This window comes from Rhineura floridana, chromosome 15 (assembly GCF_030035675.1).
Source record: "Rhineura floridana isolate rRhiFlo1 chromosome 15, rRhiFlo1.hap2, whole genome shotgun sequence".
Taxonomy (NCBI): Eukaryota; Metazoa; Chordata; class Lepidosauria; order Squamata; family Rhineuridae; genus Rhineura; species Rhineura floridana.
Genome location: NC_084494.1, coordinates 6,811,925 through 6,833,752, shown reverse-complemented (window position 1 = coordinate 6,833,752; position 21,828 = coordinate 6,811,925). Strand labels below are relative to the sequence as shown.

At 47.0% G+C, this 21,828-nt stretch overlaps 1 protein-coding gene across 1 annotated transcript in view; it reads right to left on the bottom strand.

The window, feature by feature from the left end:
• ADGRB2 (adhesion G protein-coupled receptor B2) overlaps window positions 1-21,828 on the bottom strand; it is a 258,463-nt gene that overhangs the window by 235,868 nt on the left and 767 nt on the right. The window lies entirely within an intron of this gene.

The window sequence follows — 21,828 nt, the reverse complement described above, 5'->3', positions numbered from 1 at the left end:
AAGGTGGGCTTCTCAAGCCTAATTTCCCCTTAAAAGACCAAAACAAGAACAAAAACCCAGCATTTCTCAGGACTGGGAGGGATCCAAAAACATGCGGCTCCAACCGCAGTGTCCTGCACACAGCAGCTCCCTGCTGATCAATCCAGATTTATGCACATCCGCATGTCTGCATACGTCCAGTTGCTCTTGGTGCTGAATAGAGATGGCCATGTCAGCCTATTTACATTCCATCTCAGTTTTGCATGTACTCAGTAGAGAGGGAAGGATCTGTCAATTTTGATACAGTTCAATTCTCATTTTTCCAGTCTTAAATTTGGTTCTCCAAATGTCTGCAGCAATTTGCAACTTTAAAAAAAAAAATCCTCATGAAATTTTCCAGCACTTTACTGAGAATTCATCCTAATAAACATATTTTTGTATGCAGTTTTGACTATTGTGCACATTTTTGCAATTTCTCCTAATGTTATGCATTTTTGTATGTTTCTTTTCACGTATTTATTTTTATGCACACTTTCCCATAACATACGCATTTTTGGAAACATTGTTTGCCTGGCGAACTGCATTACAAAATTCGGATAGGTGTGAATTTCGAAGGATGGCTGTGTTTCAGTTCCCATGTTGTTTTGGAAAATGCAGATTTGATAAATTTGGCTTTAAAAATGAACTGAATTGAATTTCTCACCCATCCCTAGGGCTCAGTTATAGATCCCTTCTATCCTGTCCAGTGTGATGTAGTGGTTAAGGTGTTGGACTATGACCTGGGAGACCAGGGTTCGAATCCCCACATAGCCATGAAGCTCACTGGGTGACCTTGGGCCAGCCACTGCCTCTCAGCCTCATGAAAACCCTATCCATAGGGTCAACATAAGTCGGATCGACTTGAAGGCAGTACATTTGCAGGGTTTTTTTGGTAAAAAAAAACACACCACATCTAAATTGAGCACATTTTATACATTCTTCCCCTAAAACAGGTCTGGGGAGCCTTTGACCCTCCAATGGTTGCTCAACTACAATTCTCATCATCCCTGGCAATTGGCCCTGTTTGCTGGGCCTGACAACAGCTGGAATCGAACATCTGGATAGCCAAAGGTTCCCCATACCTGCCTTAAAATACGCGATTCTGCTCAGATAATACACATTGTTAGGCACATTTTTGAACTGCAGTGACATCACGTAATTCAGAAAACTGTGTCATCTGACTGATAGCGGCGTTCCAGTCCACATATTAATCCCAAGAACAGGAAATTAGGCCAGTTTGCACTAAAACAAACGTGGAGAACTTGTGGCCCTCCAGATGTTTTTGAACTCCAAATCCCATCAGCCCCAGCCAGCATGTCCAATCGTTAGGGACAATGGCAGCTGTAGTCCACAACATCTGGAGGGCTGCTAGTTCCCCATCTCTGCTCTAAAAGGTGGGTTGGATGATTATCTCTTTCATGCCTAGGAACACAGGGCAGTGCCTTGTAAGAAGTCAGAACAATGATCCATCTAGCTCAGTACTGTTTACAATGACTAGCAGAAGCTCTCTAGGTTTTAGACAGGGTTGTACCTGGAGATTCTGCTAGGGATTGTGCGACAGACCTTCTGCATGCAAGACAGGTGCATTACTATGGAGCTACAGCCTTTCCCTAGTATTATCATACTGTTATAATAATAATAAAATAATAAAATTTTATTTGTGAGTCGCCTATCTGGCCGACCAAATGGCCACTCTAGGCAACGTACGTTACCACAACAGAATACAATATCAAATCCGAATTACAAAAATTAAAAAAACAGTATTACACTAAACAACATTAAAAACTGACTTGCCCCCCGAAGACCACATAGGCCTGCCTGAATAACCAGGTCTTCAAGGCCCGGCGGAAACCTATCAGGGAGGGGGTGTGGCGAAGATCGAGAGGAAGGGAGTTCCAGAGGGTGGGGGCCACAATCAAAAATGCCCTCTCTCTGGTCCGTACCAGCCTAGCTGCATCTCAGAGCTCAGCAGCAGGAGACAGTGCTGTCCATCACTAGGGATGGAAGAGAATTTTCATTCAGTTTGCATTTCAAGCCAAATCTATCAAATCTGCACTTTCCGAAACAATATGAGAACTGAAACTCAGCCATCCTCAAAATTCGTACTCATTCAATTTTCGCAATGCAGTTTGCCAGCCAAACAAGGTTTACAAAAAATGCATATATTAGGGGAGAGTATACATAAAATGAAAATATAACAAGCAAAAACGTGTTGTGGTATGATGAGATGTCTACGTTAGTCAAAACTCCCTACAAAAAATGTTTTTATTAGGAGAAATTCTTACTAAAATACTGGAGAATTTTGATGAGGATTTAAAAAAATATATTGCAAATTGTTGCAGACATGTGGAGAACTGAATTTAAGACTGGGAAAATGAAACAGAGAACCGAACTGGACAGCTCTTTCCATCCCTACCCCCCACTTTCTTTTCGACAGCCCCAATCTGGTCATTTACCAGGCACTAGATCTTACTGCAGCCAAGACAGACCGGCGCAGTTAGAAGACGATTAGCGTTTGTTTAGAATTTTCATTATCTCACTCAGCAGCAGCCGTGAAAAACACACACAATGGGAGAGTTCCACTGCAGAGAGGGTGGCCCTCTTCAATTTGGTGTTCCTGTCTATTAAACCCAAAGCCAAGCTGGATAAACCTTCCCAACTCTGCGGCAGGAGGCGGGTTTCCTCGGAACGGCCCTAGGAAGGGAAGAGCTCTTAGCCAGTCGATCCCGCAGACCAAACTTTTTCATCAGATCGAGAGGCAAGCTATGCAAAAAAATGTTAACTTAGATCGGCCTTTGGCAACCTGGCACCCTCCAGATGTTTCGGACTACAACTCCCATCCACCCCAGCCAGCACAGCTATAGTCCAAAACATCTGGAGGGCCTCAGGTTGGCGGGGCTGGCTTAGACTTTGATGGGCAGTGTGGTGTAGTGGCTAAAGCAGGGATAAGGAATCTGGTGCCCCCCCAGGTACTGTTGGACTCCCGCCTCCCATCATCCCTGATTGTTGGAGCTGATGGGATTTGGAGTCCAGCAAGAACAGTATCGGATTTTGCATGATAGCCTGCTCAATTCTCCACTCAGCCATAAAATTCACTAGGTGAGCCATGGCCCGTCACCATCTATCAGTCTGACCTACCTCACAGGGCTGCTGTGGGGATACATATGGCAGGCGGGAACCAGGTATACCGCCATGAATTTCTTGGAGGAGCAGCAGCATAAAAATCAACAAACAATATGAACAGATTGCTTTTTTTAAAAAGGTCAGATGAATGCATGGGGGATGGGTCAAATCAATGGCTACTAACCATGGCAGCTGAATCGAGCCTCCATTTACAGAAGCAAACTGCCTTGCATATGACCAGATGCTGGGAATAAATGGTGGGTAGTCACCACCTCTGCTTGTGAGCTTCCAAGGGACCCTTGCTGACCTGTGTTGGAAACACGGTCCTTTTGCATTATCCAGAAACTTATTTTAAAGAAGTATTTTTGAGGCTGTTTAATTGGGGTAATCAGCCATCCAATGTGTACTGTGCTTGCTGACGATGATGTTCGCAGTTGCAGCCCAAAACTTCTGGAGGGCACCATATTGGCAAAGGCTGTTGTAGGGTATGCTGGGTGCTTAATTGGGTTCTTCAAGGCTCCAGACAGGCAATGCAGCAGTTGCCTCCCTTGGGAGCTCTCTTGATCCCCCGAGGAGTCTGTGGATCAGCCATCAGAGTTTGGCAGCAGAGGCGTCTTTTTGGGGAGAGGGGAGGCAGGCTCCAGTGCCCATGGACTTGCACGGGGCAAACCAGGGCATGGATCCATCTCCTCTTTGGAGCTGCAGTTGCCGGAGGACTCTGGCTCAGAGGAGTCCTGCTCTGGGGCCATGAATCTGGTGGATTAATTTAGCAGAGCCGAATACACACAGCTTGGAAAGTGCCTGCATACTGAATGCTGTATGAGTCTCTTTCTTTTAGTTTCAATCGCACTGAGACTTTTATTATTATTATAGGAAGTACATACTTGATGGACAGAAAAGATCCTAGTTCTAACTAACTAACTTGGTGGGAGATGCAAGGACCCATGCTTGCCCTTTCATCTCTGTAGGGGAGGGGGGGAATATGTCTCCTCTCTCCCAAGAAAGAGTTGCCGTCAGGAAATGAGGTCAGCATCAACCCTAAGAAGATCAGCTTACACCTGAAGGAAGGTCAATACAGGTTAGGTCAGAAAGACGGTCTAGGAAGCTTGGCGGTTCCCCTCTCTATCTATTTTGTCCCCATGCCAACCCACGAGTTGAGCTGCATCCCAACCCTTCCAACAATGACAAACGCCTTTATTTGATTCCCCTTTCTCTGTGATGCTTTCAGGGGTGGGCCGAGAGTACAGACAAGAAATGAGAGTTCCATGTTTTGGCTGCGTGCAAAGAGGCATCTCCGCGACACCAGAGAACAGATCCTCGGCTCTTCCGTCAGAAGACAGATTTCTTCAAAAGGATATAGATGTTTTCTTGATAACATCATAGTAGCAGCAGGAAGATACGGCAATTCCTCAAAGGCCTGATTATCATTCAGAGAGACTTCACAGAATTTCAATTAAGGGCAATAAAATATATAAGACTGCCACAGTTTCTCGTCCCCCAAAGCCAGAAGCTACTGGATGCTTTCTGTGAGAGTCCTTCTGGGGTGGGAATGAACGGCATCAACTTGGGTGGGGAAGGGAATGAGAGCAAGAGAGGAGGAAGAGACCCCCCAACACTGCAGGGCAAGGGAACACGCCCTACCTGAATGAATAATGGCTTCCCTCCGTCTGGCCACAAAAATGACCATTTTTAGCAATCTGTGTGTGCTCAAACATCCCGTGTGTTTGCTCATTTGTGGCCTGATAGTCAGGACAAAGCTTTCATCCCCAACAAAATTCCACCATGACCCCACCAATTCTGCCAGTGGTAGGGAAAAAATGGTGTAACTAGGAAGAGCCCAGTGGACTGATTCACGGGCATGCAAAGAGCTCCCCCTTGGTCACCAGATCGATCATTTGATGAGCAGAGAGGGGGTGATAATCCTACCCTCTCCGCTGATCTGCCCCTTTTCCTAACATCTTTGGGATGTTCCCTTTGGGTTTGTTTGTTTTTCCAGTCCGAAAGCAGAACCACTCAGTTTCTGCTCTAGATCCTTCAGGGAGCCTTTCCTCTGAGGGAACTGGACAAACGTAAGAGTAATGTAAAGGCACCCATGCATCCTGGCAGCTAGCAGCTTAGCAGGATGCGTCTCCTCCCTTTCAGATGATGGGATCTGACACGTTCTCTCATTTTGAGGCTTTGGGCTCATTTTTCAGGCCATCGCTGGGTCCTGCTGCTTCCAGCTTCTCCTTAGCAGGAATGCAGATGTTTTGCATCTCTCCTCTTCCCGCGGATGTGATCTTGTCATCATCACATCCTCCCCTTGAGCTGCTGAACTCTCCAAATCTCTTCCATGCTTCAAATGCTCTCACAACCTCCAGGCTTCAGCAACACACACCACAGCGGTCCAACTGACACATTAAGAGAGGTCCCTTAGCTAACGTCTCTTTACTGGCATGCTTGGCTAACGGTTGTTAGCAAATAGTCCTGCTTGGGGTTTTTACTAGACCTCTGGATCCAATGTATGTAAGAGCTATGGGGGCACGCGCTAAGCAATGAGACTGGTCACAGCAGTTTGTCATTCCCCGTTTGCTTGCAAAGCTTGAATATTAGCCAACCTGTTAACTCCTTTGGACACCAAGGCATGAGGATTTTAAGAAGCAGGTGTGCACAGTCAGGATGCAATTCTCCGTCTGATGTTTGAACACAAGCTCAGCCCTCAGGCCTGAACTCACAGAAGCCAAAGAAGCTGTAGAACTCACTGAGGATTGATACCGCCCTTGGGCACTGAGATACCAGTATTTCTGGGTTACGCGATAACCCTGTTTTACATTCAAACCAGCTTGCCCCTCCATCTATTTTCAAGGAAAGAACAGGAAGGATTTGCATGACACAGTAAGGCAAGCTGCAGCTTTTCAGGATGGTGCAAACAGATGGGCTTCCGGAGAGGAGCCCGTTTGGTCCTCCCCAGTCCCATTTGCTCCCACCCAAGCCGCACTGAGCTAAGTCAAGGATTGCCTTCACATATCCTGAATCTGTTGCAGCTGGTGGTTCCATGTCAGTGGGGCAGTGGAATCCGCTCCAGGGTTTAATCTGAACTTTCAAGGAGCTGTCCAAGGTGCTTCAGCTGGACAGCTCCTTGAAAGTTCAGACTAAACCCCAGAGCGGATTCCATTGCCATGGAGCCACTAGCCGCTACTGATCCGAATCCAGGCTTACGGTTGAGCTCTCTCCTTACTAACCACATGCTGTAGCCAAGGTTTGGCAAAAGGAAAGGTGCTGTGAGCTCCTCTCTGGGAGCAAGCCTGCCCATTTGCACGGTCCCAGGAGCCCACCATTTGGTTCACCATGTTTTGCAAACCAGTCTCCGGTCTGAAGCAAAGTTTCCCCAGTGTTGCTTCCCCAGTTAAAATGAAAGCTCCGAGTCGCAGGATGAAGAACAATGCAAGAGAGGCAATGCCAGCAAACAGCCTTTCACATGCGGCAAAAACGGAGACCTGTCCTGAAGGTTGCCCACTCTCAAGGGAGGAGGAGAAGCTTTGCCCAGAAGCGGCTGCAGAACGGCCCACTGGGCCAAGAGCCACGGGAACACTCCTTTTCTGCCTTCCTGGCCCATTGCCACTCCCCATTCCACGGAGCCTGAATGCATCTTTGGCAGTTCCACCAAGGCTGATCTCGTGAACAGTGATGCTCTTTGCCAATCGCTGGATCAGAGTCGCTATCACTGGCAGTCAGGCAGCCCTTTTTTGGAATTTATTTCACCTTAACTGCAGGGGGGGAAGGGAAGGTTTTCCAAATGCAAGACTGGGGTTAAAAACCGCTCCAAGATTAAGGACTATTCCCTGCCAGAGAACACTCTGTGCCTGCCTTACACCTTGAGTTATTTACAAGAGCACCCGTGCCGGGAGGGTTGGGATGGGGGGAGATGGAGTGGTCTGAGTCTGCAAAAGCAGAGCACTGGGTCAAGGGGGAGGGGCAAAAACAACAACAAAACCAATTTATTATAACAGGTGTTTCTCATACATTGCTATACTGCTATCCTTACAACAACTCTGCAAGGTAGGCAAGTATTGCTATCCTCATATGGCTGTTAGGGCTGAGGCTGATAGGTTGAGAGTTCCCAGAAGAGGCAAAATCTGACTTCCCGGTTCTTAGGTCAATCTTTCCATTACTAAATTTTAAAGATGTTTTTAAGATGCTTTTAAAAATGTTTTCAAAGTTTTTTTTTAAAGATGCCTTTAAAGATGTTTTGGTTTAATGTATCTTAAACTCTGATTTTAAAATGTTTTAGAGTGTCTTTAGTGTTTTTGTTTGCCGCCCTGGGCTCCTACTGGGAGGAAGGCGGGATATAAATTACATAAATAAACTAGGCCAGCAGGATGACGGCCTTCGCTCTATATACCAATTTAAGAACTGCTGTGACTTGATTTGATCCGGCTCTACATCCAGTCCTTCTTAGAGCCAATCCACATGTAATCCTCCTAATAAGGGAACTCGCAGATCTGAGGCCTCCCTTTTCCCCCGTGACCCTAGTCACTCCATTCACAATTTTTTAAAAAAAAATTATTTTCACATTCATATCCTGCCTTTCCCGCAAGGAGCTCAAGGTGACATACACTCTTCTTCCCCCTCCCCATTCTATCCTCAAAACAATAACCCTGCGAGGTAAGTTTAGAATGAGAGACGGTGACTGGCCAGAGGTCACCCCGTGAGCTCCGTGGGTAAGTGGGGGGTTGAACCCTGGTCTCCCAGGCGCTAACCCAACACTCTAACCGTTACACCACACTGGCAATTGTACAGATGGCTTAAATTAAAAGCCGGTACATGGGGCTCAATCGAGATCAGGCCCCTGGCAGGATGGAATAGTAGAAGGGCTTTCCGTTTCTTCTGTCCCTTGCTGTGGCCCCACACCAGACTGGAGCGACACACAGAGAGAAACCTGATTGTCATTTGCACTGGAAAGCGAGCTTTCCATCAGGCCAAATGAGAGCCTTACTCCTAATGCAATTAGGAGCTGGGCTGGAACTGCAGCAAGAGGCAAACAGCCTTTCATGCCTAAGGGTCAAATTAGCAGGCAGAACTATGGAAAGAGGTTTCTATGATCAGCTTACCCTGGGCCTCCCCTTGCCCCATCACCACAACATTACCTGCTTGGCACCTTTGACAACGGCCGGGCACTCTGGCTCCCAACCTTTTTCAACTATAAAAGCAAAGCGTCGCCCCAATTTTCTGGAAGGCACCAGGATGGCGAAGGCTGCTTGTAAATCAATGACCAGGCACAACAACTACAGGATCCATGCCCTATCAGGATACATCCCCGCCAGCACTCCTCCACTGCTTGTCCTGTTTTAGGGTAGTCTCTCTTTCTCTGTTGCAGGTCATCTCTTCACACATTTCTTATCTGCTATATATATTTGGTAGGGAGGGAAGGAGAGGGAGTCCTATGTGACCTGCAGCTGCTGCAGATGTTCAACCAGCCTCAGCACCTGCTAGCCAGAGGAAGTCTGTCTCCAAACCGGGGGGGGGATAAAGGGAAAGGGGGTTGCTGCACCCCTAGCTATCATGTCTGGCAGTCATGAAAAGGCCCCTTCTGAGTGCATTCCTCTCATTCCTTTTTAGAAATTGTTGAGGCAACGGCAGCACCCCCAACCTCCCACTGCAATGTCCCACACAGGAAGTGGACCTTTAGTGTGGCGGCACCTATTCTTTGGAATTTCCTCCCCTTAAATGTTAGACCCTCCGTGGCGCAGAGTGGTAAGCGGCGGTAACGCAGCCAAAGCTCTGCTCACGGCTGGAGTTCAATTCCAACAGAAGGAGGAAGTCGAATCTCCGGTAAAAGGGGTCGAGGTGCACTCAGCCTTCCATCCATCCGTGGTCGGTAAAGTGAGTACCCGGCATACACTGGGGGGTAAAGAAAGGCCGGGGAAGGAACTGGCAATCCCACCCCATATATACGGTCTGCCTAGTAAACGTTCAAGACGTCACCCTAAGAGTCGGAAACGACTCACACTATAAGTGCGGGGACACCTTTACCTTTTTAAATGTTAGACAGGCGCCTACTGAAGACCTTCCTCTTTCAACAAGCCTTTTAAGTAGAGACCTTATCCCAGTCTGTGTCTGTGCTGGAATTGCTTTTTAATACATTTTTAAAGCTTTTTTAAAAAAAATATGTTTTAATATGTTTTTAAGGATGTTTTAATAAATTTTAAAGTCTGTTTTTAAGATGTTTTAGAGTATTTTTAGTGTTTTTATTTGCCTCCTTGGGCTCCTACTGGAAGGAAGGGTGGGATGTAAATTTTATTAGTAGTAGTAGCAGTAGTAGTAGTAGTAACAGTATTATTATTAATAATAATAATAATAATAATAATAATTCCACTGGTTATTTACATGCATTTGAAGGAGTCCAGTCTCTTCCTTTTTAAACCTTGCTGCTACGCTATTACACAGATGGGCCCAGATTTTCTATGCTGAGTGGATGTAGAACAGCCTTCATCAACCTGGTGCCCTCCAGATGTTTTGGACTACATCTCCCATCAGCCTCAGTATTCTGGAGGGCACCAGGATGGCGAAGACTGGTGTAGAACTTTCCCTAAAGACTCCTCACCCTACATCTGACGCCCCACCCTACTTCTGCACATGATTGAACAACCTTTTTCATTCCTTACCCACCCCCAACTATCTGTGTGCTGCTGGGGGAGGGGCTCGAACCGGAACATCTAGCAGCCTGCCTCCAGGAGCATCTTGACCCCTCTGCCCCCTAGGCTGCTCTTCCAGTCTGAAGAGAGTCAGCTGACCTCATTTTTTGAATACAGTCAGCTGAATTGCAAGCCAATCCTGCTCATCCCTCTGAACACTGTGTTCTGAGTGTGTAGTTGAGTGTGATGTCAGAGAAAGGGTTGATGTCAGAGTGTGATGTCACATGATCAGAGGACTCAATAATGATAAGAGATCAGAGGGGTTGATGTCAGAGTGCGATGTCAGAGAATTCTGACGAAAGTGGAAATGGGAGTGAACACAGCCGATGTTCGCGTATTCATTCTGTGTCCGGAGGAGAAATCAATCCGGCGAATATGCCTGGTATTTGGTGGTATTGCTGCTTTCAGTCTGCAAATGATACGTAATTTATTATGTTCTGCCCACCCAATTTGCATTGTGTTTCCTTACATAATTAATTACATAAATTATGTAATTTTCCCACAATGGACAGCAAATAACATCGTTTTGGGTGGAAGATGAACTGCAGTGGAACAAAGACGGTGCTGCATGTGATGAATACATGGCGGAACGGAAAAACAATGGTGTCTTACACATCCTTAGTGTGGAGAGGGCACCTATTCACCTGCTCTGGTTCCCTGCCTGCAGCCTTGGATCATGACCACCGTCTGCCTTTGAACGTGCTCCTGCGTCTGGCCCCTCCAGCCAGCCATTTCTCCTTGGAACTCAGCCTCCTGCCTGACTCTGTCTCTGAACTTGCCTTTGGCCCATGGGCCTTTGCCTTACCCAGGGCAGCCTATCTGTGACCTGTCTGCCCGCACCTGGAAAGGACGTCAGCCGCAGCCCAAGGTTGTCTTACTTGAAATATCACCAACTGCACAAAACCTACTCCATAGGTGGCTTCTTAAAAATGGTTAGACAAATCCTTAGAGCCTAGGCCTACCAAAAACTAGTGCTCAGTGTGTTAATTAACCTCTGGTGAAACCTCCATGTTCAAAGGTACTATACCTCTAAATAGCAGGTGTCAGGTGCAAACAGGGCCAGGATATGTTACCTTTATGTCCTGCTTTTGGGCCACAGTTGGGATGTTGCTGGACTAGATTGGACAAATCCAGCAAGGCAGTCCTCATGCTCTTAAGATAGTAAATCTTTTTATGTACCTAATCTTTTCCTCTCTCTCTCTCGCCAATTACTTATCTCTCCTTGACTCTCCTTTTCTTACCTACTCAATCTTGACTTTTATTAGTCACATCCTGCAATCCGCAAGAGAACAGACTGCTTTGCTCTGCAAGATCCAGTTCTGAGATAAGAGCTGACAGGTGACCCAAATATTTGCCGGAATGAAGAGATGCTGACTCCTCTGAGCCATGGATAGCACTTCTAAGGAAGGTTTCCCTAAAGACAGGAAGGGCTCCATCCAACCAAACTGGACAAATATCCTGCCTGTCTCGCAATGCTGCTCCACAGTGGCAATAAATCCTGAACCCAGCTCCCTTCAGTCTTTCCTGCTGTTTTAGATCCCGGACACCTCATGGAATGCAGGTTAATTTGATGGGGCCATCTGTCCTGGGTGTCAAGTATACCTCCAGAAAAGGCACCAAGTCCCCTGTGGCGAACAAGACTGGTATTCAGGCAACCACATAGCCAAACCATGCCAAAGTTGGGTTTTTGTGTTGGGCTGCAAAGAACTAACGCAAGTATATGTGATAAGGGAGGCTCATAACTTTCAAGGACATTTGCAAGGTTCCTCATGTAATAGATTGACAGTTTAAACCCTGTTTAATTACACAGTGGCCTGCCTCACACTAATGCTAGCCATGGCTTGTCTAGGCACATTGTGTAGGCAAATCAGCCTAGCAGATGAGCCTTGGCTTGTTTTCCAGCAACAAGCCATGGTGCTAAACCATGGTTTGCTTTTAACTTATGAGCCATGGCTTATTTTAACTATGGTTTGATGTATATCTGAACCCAACATCCTTGCCTAACCATGGCCACTCGACCTTTGATGATCTTTGAACTTTGGAAAAAGAAGCCATGGCTTGTTTGCTCATCTGTGAAATGACTTGTGGTTTGTTGAGCAAAGATATGGTTGAAGCAAACTCTGGCTTAGTGCAATAAGTGAATAAATAGTGTTGAGTGTGAGCTCAGCCAACGCTTTCATGTCAGATTGGATAATTTCAAGGGGCAGGGAGAGAAAAAACCAGCCTGCTTGGAAGCACAGGATGATGTTCAATGCTAGTCCTTCTCATTGAAGTTAACAGACATGGCTAACTTAGGTTCATTAATTCCAATGGGTCTATTTTGAATAGAAATTAGTTGAATACAACCCGTTCTGAAGGTAACAGCTCTGAGATGGACTGGGCAAACACAAAGAAGCACATTTGATCACCAGTACAGCTGGGAGAGAACAGATGTTGTCATGCAACTCTGGCCAGTTTGTCCTGATCCACTGGACAGCAGCAACCAGATTAAAAACCAAACCAAACAACATTTTCTGATCTGACTGAGTGCTAAGAAGAAGGAGCAGTCTATCTCAGCAGTGCAGTGATGGCTGGTGGCGCCATTTCAGTGGGGCAGTGGGATCCGCTCTGGTTTTAGTCTGAACTTTCACAGAGCTGTCCAAGGTGCTGAAAAACCTTGGTCAGCTCGTTGAACGTTCGGACTAAAACCCAAAGCAGTTCCCACTGCCCATAGCTGCCACTGCAGGAATGAAAACTTGGAACTTCGGCACAACTGCCCTTTAAGATGTACACAGTCATTTAACCACATTACTGCAGGGATAGCCAACATGGTGACCTCCAGATGTTGTTGGACTCCAGCTCCCATGAGTCCCAGCCAGCATGGCCAATGGTTAGTAATGATGGGAGTTGCAATTCAACAACATCCCGAGGGCACCATGTTGGCTACCCCTATATTAGCAGGGATGGGGTTTGCTGCCAATATCCAATTGTATTTCAATAGTTCATTGTTCCATCCCAATCTGCCTTTTTGTTGTTGTTCCCGCTTGCTTTGGCACCCGCCAATTCGATGTGCTGTGGGGGGGGGGAGGGTCAGTTGCAAAAAAGAAATTGCGTCATTTTTAAGGTGAATGCCTTTGTAAATTATCAGGGTGTTCCACGTGGTTTATTTTTTCCATTTATCACACCTACACACTGTTACGAATGCATCAACTTAGAGGAAACTACAAAGATAATTATGTAAAATCGGGGGGGGGATAGAAAAGGAATCCATACTGAACACAGCCGGGGCCCACCACAAAAAATCTGTGCCAATTACAGCCACAGCCTGCCGCAAGAAATCAGTGCCGGTCCGAAAAAATAGTGGACTGTTGGATTCAGTCAGAATCCGGTACTAAGTCTGGTTTAGCGGATATCCTCCCCCATCCCTAATTAGTGCACACATAAGTTGTGTTTCCTTGGGAAGGGATGTAGCTCAGTGGAAGAGTGTGTGTTTTTGCATGCAGGAGATTCCAGGTTCAGTCCCCAGCATCTCCAGCTAGGGCTGGGAAAGACCCCCTTCTGCAACCCTGGAGAGCCTCTGCCGGTCAGCGACAATATCAAGAATGGCCTGATGGCCTGACTTGAGAGAAGGCAGCTTCCTATGTTTTCTCTTGCCTCTTTTTTTACCTATTACACATGTCGTCATCTGAAAGGGAGGGCCTCTTCCTCAACAGCAGAGCACATGCTTTGCAGACAGAAGGTCCAGAGGTCAGTCCCTGCCACCTCCACTCGGAAAGATCTCAGGTGGCAACAGGTGATTTCAAAGGCCAGAGACTTGGAGAGCAAATATGCAACACTGGTCTGCGTGGAGAAACACACTGACCAGGAGAAGAGACATAGCTCAGAGGTGGAGCAACTGCTTTGCAATGCAGAAGGTCCCAGGTTCAATCCCTCGGCAGAGCTGGGAATGTTCCTTTTCTGAAAGCTGGGGAGCCGCTGCCAGACCAGGAGTGGGAAGCCTCTTCCAGCTGGCGAGCCAGACCCTTATCAGTGCAATGCAGGCTGCTGAAAAGCCCTTTTGCAAGCAGCCCTGTGCTGCTCTGTGAACAGTCTCCTCCTGCGGTAGGGGGGCGGGGGAGATGTAGGATGTGGGTGGACGTGGCTTGCCCAAAACAGCTGAAAGGCCAAAGGAGGACGCCTAGTGGTCCAAGTTTGGCCCACAGGCTGTAGGTTCCCCACCTGCAGTATAGATGATACTAAGCCAGATGGACCAAGCCAGACTCACTATAAGGCAGTTTCCTATGCTCCTGAACAGCTTCTGGAAGTTTGGACTAAAACCCAGAGCGGATTCACTGCCCCACTGACATGAAGCCACCAGCCGCCACTGGTGCTCCCATCTGGACTGCTTTTTTGCAGCTGGAAAGTGTGTGGTTGTGACAGTTTTATTTTATTTTATTTATTTAATTTAATTGATTGATCAGTTGATTGCTTAGACAAGGGATGGAAAGATGGGGATGTGGAAATCTCTGACGCTTTGTGTGACTGGGAGCATCCTGTTGTACAAAAGGGAGAGTCACATCCACGGCCCACCTATGACTTCTTCTGGCCCAGCCCACCCTCCTGGTATATGGCCCCCGGCAGGCTGGCGATGAGGAAATGGAGCCCTCTGTCTGAACAACGTCCCCCACCTTTGGCACGCAAAATCGTATCGCCAATGGCAAGAGAGTCTCCTTATAGACTTCTCCAAACAAGGAGTAAGGATGGCTGCATCTGTCTGCATTTGATTCCTGTCAATTTTGCATGAGTCTATTTGTAAGTGCATCTCATTCCCACAGTAATTTGTGAATTTGTTTTTTTTAAAATAGATTTTTCTTTTTTAAAAATGCATTTTATCTCAACAAATGCATTTCTAAATGTAATTTATTCAAACCCACACATTTTAATGCATTTCGGTATGCTTCTGGAGCTGAGAACTATATTGCAAAATTCAGAGAAGTGCAAAATCCAAAGGACAATTATGTTCTGATCTGTGTATTAATCTGGGAGCTGCGAATGAGACCACATAAAAATGCATAGCTCTCCTCCATCCCTCCATGGGGCAAGGCTCTCGCGTTTGCAGACAGGACTCTTCCAGGAGCCAGGAGAGGGGAGTCCTGTTCTAGGTGCGTCACCACTGGTTCCTGATCATGCAATCCCACCATGCAAAAGACAGGTGAAGGAACTTGGGAGGAATCTGTATGGAACAGAGCATTACAGGATTGCATCAGATTTCAGAGCAATTTCTCCCTGTCCTCCTGGGCAGAAATTAACTGGCTAGTGTCCTTATCAAATGTGACAAATCCCTCGTGCTCTCCCTTGCACGTGAACAGCTGTCACATTGAGAAGAATTACAGAATCTGGATGAAACAGCCATTAAGCACTCTTTGCAGAAATTACAACAGGATTTTTTCCGGGGCTGATCTGTGAGGGAGGGGCAGCCACAGATGAATGGCTGGGGCTGTGGTGGGAGGTGATCTGGAGGGCAGCTGGTTAGGGGCAGCTGCAGCAGGGGCTCAAAGAGAATGTCTCTTGTCTGCCAAGAGATCTTCAGTACTCAGAACTCACAGAAATGAGGGTCCAGCCCTTTCCAATGGTCAAGCTCCGGCTTGACATGCAGACGTTTCTGGGTCCAGTCCCTGCCATCAGCTGTGGAGTTGGTACGTCAAACCTTCGACTCCGACTCTGACTCCTCTATTTTTCTACTGTCCAACTCCGACTCCTTCATAAATGGCAAATGTATATTAATTTATTAATATTAATATTAAAATATTGATTTTATTTTGACGCTGGAGTACATTTCTACTGACTCCAACTCCACCCAAAATTGCTTCCGACTCTGACTCCACAACTCCGACTCCACAGCCCCACCACCTGCCATCATCTTAAGTGCAGAGCTGCACAGCGCCTCCCTCTGCTTGAGACCCTGCAGAATCACTGCTAGCCAGAGTGGACAGCACTGGGCCTGAAAGGCAGCTTCAGAAATGAATGGAATGGGAGGTTACAGACTCTACCAAAAGCTGCCCTGCAGCCGAAGAGTTGGTCTGATTGCTTCCAAATCAGTCTGCGAATGGCCCCATTCCTTCTCTCCATCTCCTGGCCATGCGGACCTTATTCCTCTGGGGCGTGCCAAGCTTCTTCCCTAGATGGCTCACCTTCCAATACCCTTTTATGCCTCTGTACCTGCTTGCCCTGCCCCTTTCCATGATCACTGCAGCTCAGCCAATGGCCGGCTGCTCTGTGCTCTTCTGTGACACGTGGGCAGCTCAGCCAATCACTGGCAGTGATTTCAAAGCCACCGCAAAGTGCATCCAATGCAGGTGATTCTCTCTCACTGTGAATTTCCAAACTGAGCTCCATCAAACAATCCCAACCACAGCTGGTTACCTTTCACTTCCTCCAGTGGGAAGGCAGATGCAAAAACCCACTTATTGAAGCACTCCAGGTTCAACATGATGCCTTTGTTTTAATTCAATGCACACATCCTCATGCTTCCCACTCTACCCCAGATGCTGCTTCGTACATTATTCTTTGTTCCATTTCTCTCTCCCACCCCATCCAGCAGAGGAAGAATGTTGGCTGGTGATCTGCTCGGGGCCTGAGCACTGCCATCTGGGGGCTGACGTTCCATTTCACAGATGTGTCCAAGCGATGCCCTTTTCCTGGCTGCACCATGTTCTTCCTGTGCCCGGATGAGATGCCAAAGGGGCCATCTCAGAGTGAGCCATGGTGAGCAAAGAGTTAAGCGGTGGCCTAGAAAGGCAACTTGGATCACTTGGGTCATATTTCGGGGGAGGGCTGCCATAGGAGCTAAGACACTGCCAATATCACGGCCAGCTGAGACCAGGGCTAAATAAAATCCATCAGCGCCTCCAAACTGGCTCTCTTGCTGGGAGAGGAACACAATAGCTCGACATCAAGTCCCCATCGCTCTGCTTTGCAATGCTCTCTACAGAACTGTACAGCAAGAGAGATGCAAGGATCTCGAAGGCTTTCCTTGACATATGGCAGGACCCCTCACCCATTAATCTCCCCTGGATTAATTGACATAATCCAGATTACAACACATCTCAAGAAGGGACAGCAAGCCATCTGACTGCATCCAAGGCAATTGCAGAGCAGAGAGATCCTAACGGTGGTTCATTTCTACAAAGAGAGAGGTACTGGGCTTTGAGCTTGCACGTAAGATGTGTGACGCACCCCAGAGACCCATGCTTCTAAAACCTGATTTGTCAGGGCTAGTTGCACTTACTTGGTGATAGGCACTCTGCTCATGCTCAGAATACACTCTGATTATTTCACACCCTCCACCCTGAGGCTCAGACCTTCCACACCTTATGGAGCCCACACCAATCTCTGATCCTGGGGAAGGTAAAGTACAGCCCCAGGACCACTAGCTAATCTGACCTAGCAGAATGAAAGGAAAAAACTTCCCATCTATAAATACAAACTATCTAACAATGGAGACAAGGAACTAGGCTAACCTAGTTTAGTAGTCACTACAGAAAGGGTTAGGGCCAGCTTTGCAAACAAGTTACTAGCCTGCATTTATTTTATTTTTTTGAACACAAGCCAGCCTGCCCATGTTAGCCAAGCTGTCTGTCATTTGTGGCATCAGTCTACTAGCAGTTCCCCTGCCTGGTCACCCAGACATGGCTCTTACACACCAGAGGTGCCCAGATGAGTGACTATGTTCAATCACTAAGACTGTGATAAGAAGCAAGAAAGTGAACCACCTCCAAGAGGTCCAGTAGCATGCCATGTCAAAAAATGTTTGATATAATCCATATAGAGATTTTTCTGCAATCCAGAAATCACATTTAGGTTCTAAAGACAGTTACTAATGAATGAGTCCTATGACTAGCATGGAACTTCTGACAAAACATGCATTGATTTATGTATCAATATGGACATAAAGCATCTTCCAGAAAAGCCAGAAATCATAACACTTAAACCTAGGTTCCAATCCTAAACAAACTTACTAGGAAGGACTTAATGTGACTTACTTCCAAGAAAGCATGAATAAAATTGGATTGTGAGATTTTCAAATGTTTAAATTTACTCTAGTAAACAACACTCCGAATTTCCAGAGCACTCTTGAGCATGCAAAATGTTTTACGGTAATCCTTCCAATGACCAGGCCAGTATTAAAATAACCTTCATACTGTGAAGCTGGAGACCACAGAAGTCTCCCTCCAAGCCTCCTAGCAAATATGTCATCACTGAGGTGAGACTGGAACTGGGGGTGAAGGACCTCGTGGCTTAGAACAGGGACTGAAAGATCTGTCAATTTCCATTTCTCATTTTTCCAGTCATAAATTCAGTTCTCCACATTTCTGCTTCAGTCTGTTTTTTTTTAAAGTCCTCATGAAAATTCTCCAGCATTTTAGTGTGAATTTCTCCTAATAAACACATTTTTGCAGTCAGTTTTGACTAAGGGATTCATTATTGCAAGTCATTTCTCATCATATAATGCATTTTGGATGTTATTTTCACTTGAAAATGAAAATGGACTGCCTTCTGGTCAATTCCGACTTATGGCGACCCTATGAATAGGGTTTTCATGGTAAGCAGTATTCAGAAGGGGTTTACCATTGCCTTCCTCTGAGGCTGAGAGGCAGTGACCGGCCCAAGGTCACCCAGGGAGCTTCATGGCTGTGTAGGGATTCGAACTCTGGTCTCCCAGGTTGTAGTCCAGTGCCTTAACCACTACACCACACTGGCTCTGTATTTTATTTATTTATTTATTATTTATTTATTACATTTATACCCTGCCTTTCTTTTCATGACTGAAACCCAAGGAGGCTTAGATGTGGTTCCCAGGCGGTCTCCCATCCAGGCACTGACCAGACCTGACCCTGCTTAGCTTCAGCAGGGAGCTGGCCTCCTGTGCCTTCAGACCATAGCCTGGGACTTTCACTTATATAGTCATTTTTATGAACACTTTCCCCAAACATAATGCATTTTTGTGAACACTGGTTGGTTGGCGGACTGCATCGCAAAACTCAAATAAGTGTGAATTTCAAAGGATGGCTGGGTGCTTATTCTCATATTGTTTTGGAAAGTGCGCCTTTGAGAGATTGGGTTTGAAATGCTACCTGAATCGAAATTCTCACCCATCCCTAGCTTAGAATGGGTTCCTGTTGGGAGGAAGGGCGGGATATAAATCAAATAATAAATACATAAATAGAAACACTGGAAGCTGCTGCAGACCATGGGTTCATCCACACTGACTGGCAGCTGCTCTCCAGGATTTCAGGCAGGAAGTGTCTCCCAGCCCTACCTGGAGATGCTGTTGGGGACAGAACCTGGGCCCTTCTGCATGCAAAGCAGACGTTCTGTCCCTGAGCTACAGCCTTTCCCCAAACCACAGTGCCTTGTGCCGTCAACCAAGTGGTGAAACTGCCCCACCATTATATAACGAGCCTGTAAAATAAACAGAGTCTGCAACTAAGCAGGATAGGAACCTTGTGCCTTCCAGATGTTGCTGCACTACAACTCCCATCATCCCCGACCACTGGCAATAGTGGCTGGGGCCAATGCAAGCTGGAGTCCAACACAATCTGGAGGGCCGCAGGTGAGCCAGCCCTTGCTCTGCTACACTCAAGAGGAACTGAAGCCACCCTCTGTGCCGCTGAAGCGTTCCCAAAATCTGTGCCTTTGTATGCAGCAAGGCAAGTGCACAGAGGACCGGAGCAGAATGTCAACCCACAGTGCAAATGGGGGGATGAAAGCGCAAAACAAAAGAGATGCATACAAGTGACTCATCTGCACTTCTCCAGCAGCATCAAAATGCACATTTTCACACTCAGTTCCTTCCACAGGCACCCCATCCCTTCCTCATCTCTCCAAACAGAGCCAACTCAGACTAGTGTGATCGCAAAACCTGCTCCAGGTGGCTGAATCCGTCCGTCACAAAATATTTCACATATATTTTAGATCAGCCTTTGCCAGCCTGGAGTCTTCCAGATGTTTGGGTCTAGAGCTCCCAACAGATGCTGGCTGGGGCTGATGGGAGCCCTAGTCCAACATATCTGGAGGGCACCAGGTGAAGAATATAAGAAGAGCCTGCTGGATCAGACCAGTGGCCCATCTAGTCCAGCATCCTGTTCTCACAGCGGCCAACCAGATGCCCATGGGAAGCCCACAAGCAGGACCTGAGTGCAAGAGCACTCTGCCCTCCTGCGGTTTCCGGCAACTGGTATCCAAAAGCATACAGCCTCTGACTATGGTGGCAGAGCACAGCCAACATGGCTAGTAGGTTGGCAAAGGCTGATTTAAATCTATGAGGATGACTAGTTCACACATTTTGGGGCAGGCAAACTACCCTTTTTACTGACACACAGATCAAAACACAACAGCACACCCCAAAATGTTCTTCCTTTTTCTCTCAGCGGAATGAACTCTGCTGAAAGTTCATTTAAATAAAAAATAGAGTACTAATAAGCTCAGGCTCTGACTTTGGCGACTCTCCATGCAGAACCAAGGAGCAACTACCCAGAAGGCCCTGCTGCACGACCTCAAGACATCACCTGGGCACCCAGATGGCTTAACTCATGACAGCGCAGAAGTCCACAACACATTGGTTGCAAGAATGTAAAAAACAGGGATGTGTTTCATTTTACCCTTTGGGTATGTTGTACCCTGGTTTGTTTACCTACAAGCCAACCTCTTGGCAGTGGTAATTCAATACAATACAGGAAAGCTAGAATCTACCCAGAAATAAAGTCCACCCTGTTCCTAGCATCCATAAAATGATTAACGAAAGAAAGATACAACTCAGTGGCTGTGACATCAAGTGACAATGGATATGTAAGCTATCCAGTCTTCACCACCACTGATAGAATATTCCTATCCCTCAAAACATAAGCCTTTTCAATGGTTTTGGTTCACACATTCAGATGTGGGTCATGGGACATCAAGGAACTACATACATGTAAAGGCCACATCCACACCAGACATTTGTTTTACTTGAAACAGTCATGGCCTCCCCCAAAGAATCCTGGGAAGTGTTGTTTGTGAAGGTCCTGGGAGTTATTAGAAGACCCCTATTCCCCTCACAGAACTACAGTTCCCAGAGTTGTCTGGGAAGAGGGACAGAAGAGGGGAAGAGCAGTTTCCTAGAGACTCTCAGCACCTTTAACAAACGACACTTCCCAGGATTCTTTCAGGGAGGCGATGGCTGTTTCCAGCGGAATAACAGCTGAATGAATGTATGGTGTGAATGTGGCCAAACAAATCGAGAGCGTCTTTCCAACAGGACGCTCAGGCCACAAGGTGTCCTTTCCTCCTTCTCCTGCAGCGGGCGCCAGAGAACACTTCTGGACAGAATCACCCACCTTGTAAAAAAACACAATATGACTTTTTGGGGAAAAAACCAGGACTTGGAAGTGAGCTTCTCTAAGGAACTCAGTTTTCTTCTTCAAGCCCGCCTTCCACCATCCACCTTCTTCCTTCAAAGGCGAAGCCTCCCCATCTTCCGAAGCCGCTCCTTGGGGAGGGTGGGGGTGGGGGGTAGAGAGCTCTCTTGTTGCCACCCAGCAAAAAGGCACACTGCGGCTTGCAAAGCCAAAGGAATTGACCCACTGAAACCGCCCCATCCAACTGCAACTTCGCCACCGAAGGGGATGCTCCGCCGCCTTCCGCGGACAGAGCAAATCCCCCCCCGCGTTCTTCCTGGTAATGCAACAGCAAACGACCACCGGTGGTCTCTTCCTCGCTCCCCCCCCCCCAGATGAACAACGACCTCTCCAAGAGATAGAAGCAAGGACTCAAAAGCACCCATTTCAGACGCAAACGATCTTGGGAAGTCGCATGCAACGGGGAGAGGGAGAGAGAAATCGACTGGAAAAAATCTCTTCCTCCCCCCCCTTTTGCATCAATAAATCCACGAACGCAGAAAACCCTCCTAAAAGCCTGTCATTAGCTGTGGCCGATTTATTCGTATTAGATGGCATCGCGTTCAAAAAGCCAGCAACAAGGGGGAAACGGCCCGCTGAATTCGGCGGGGAGGGGGAGC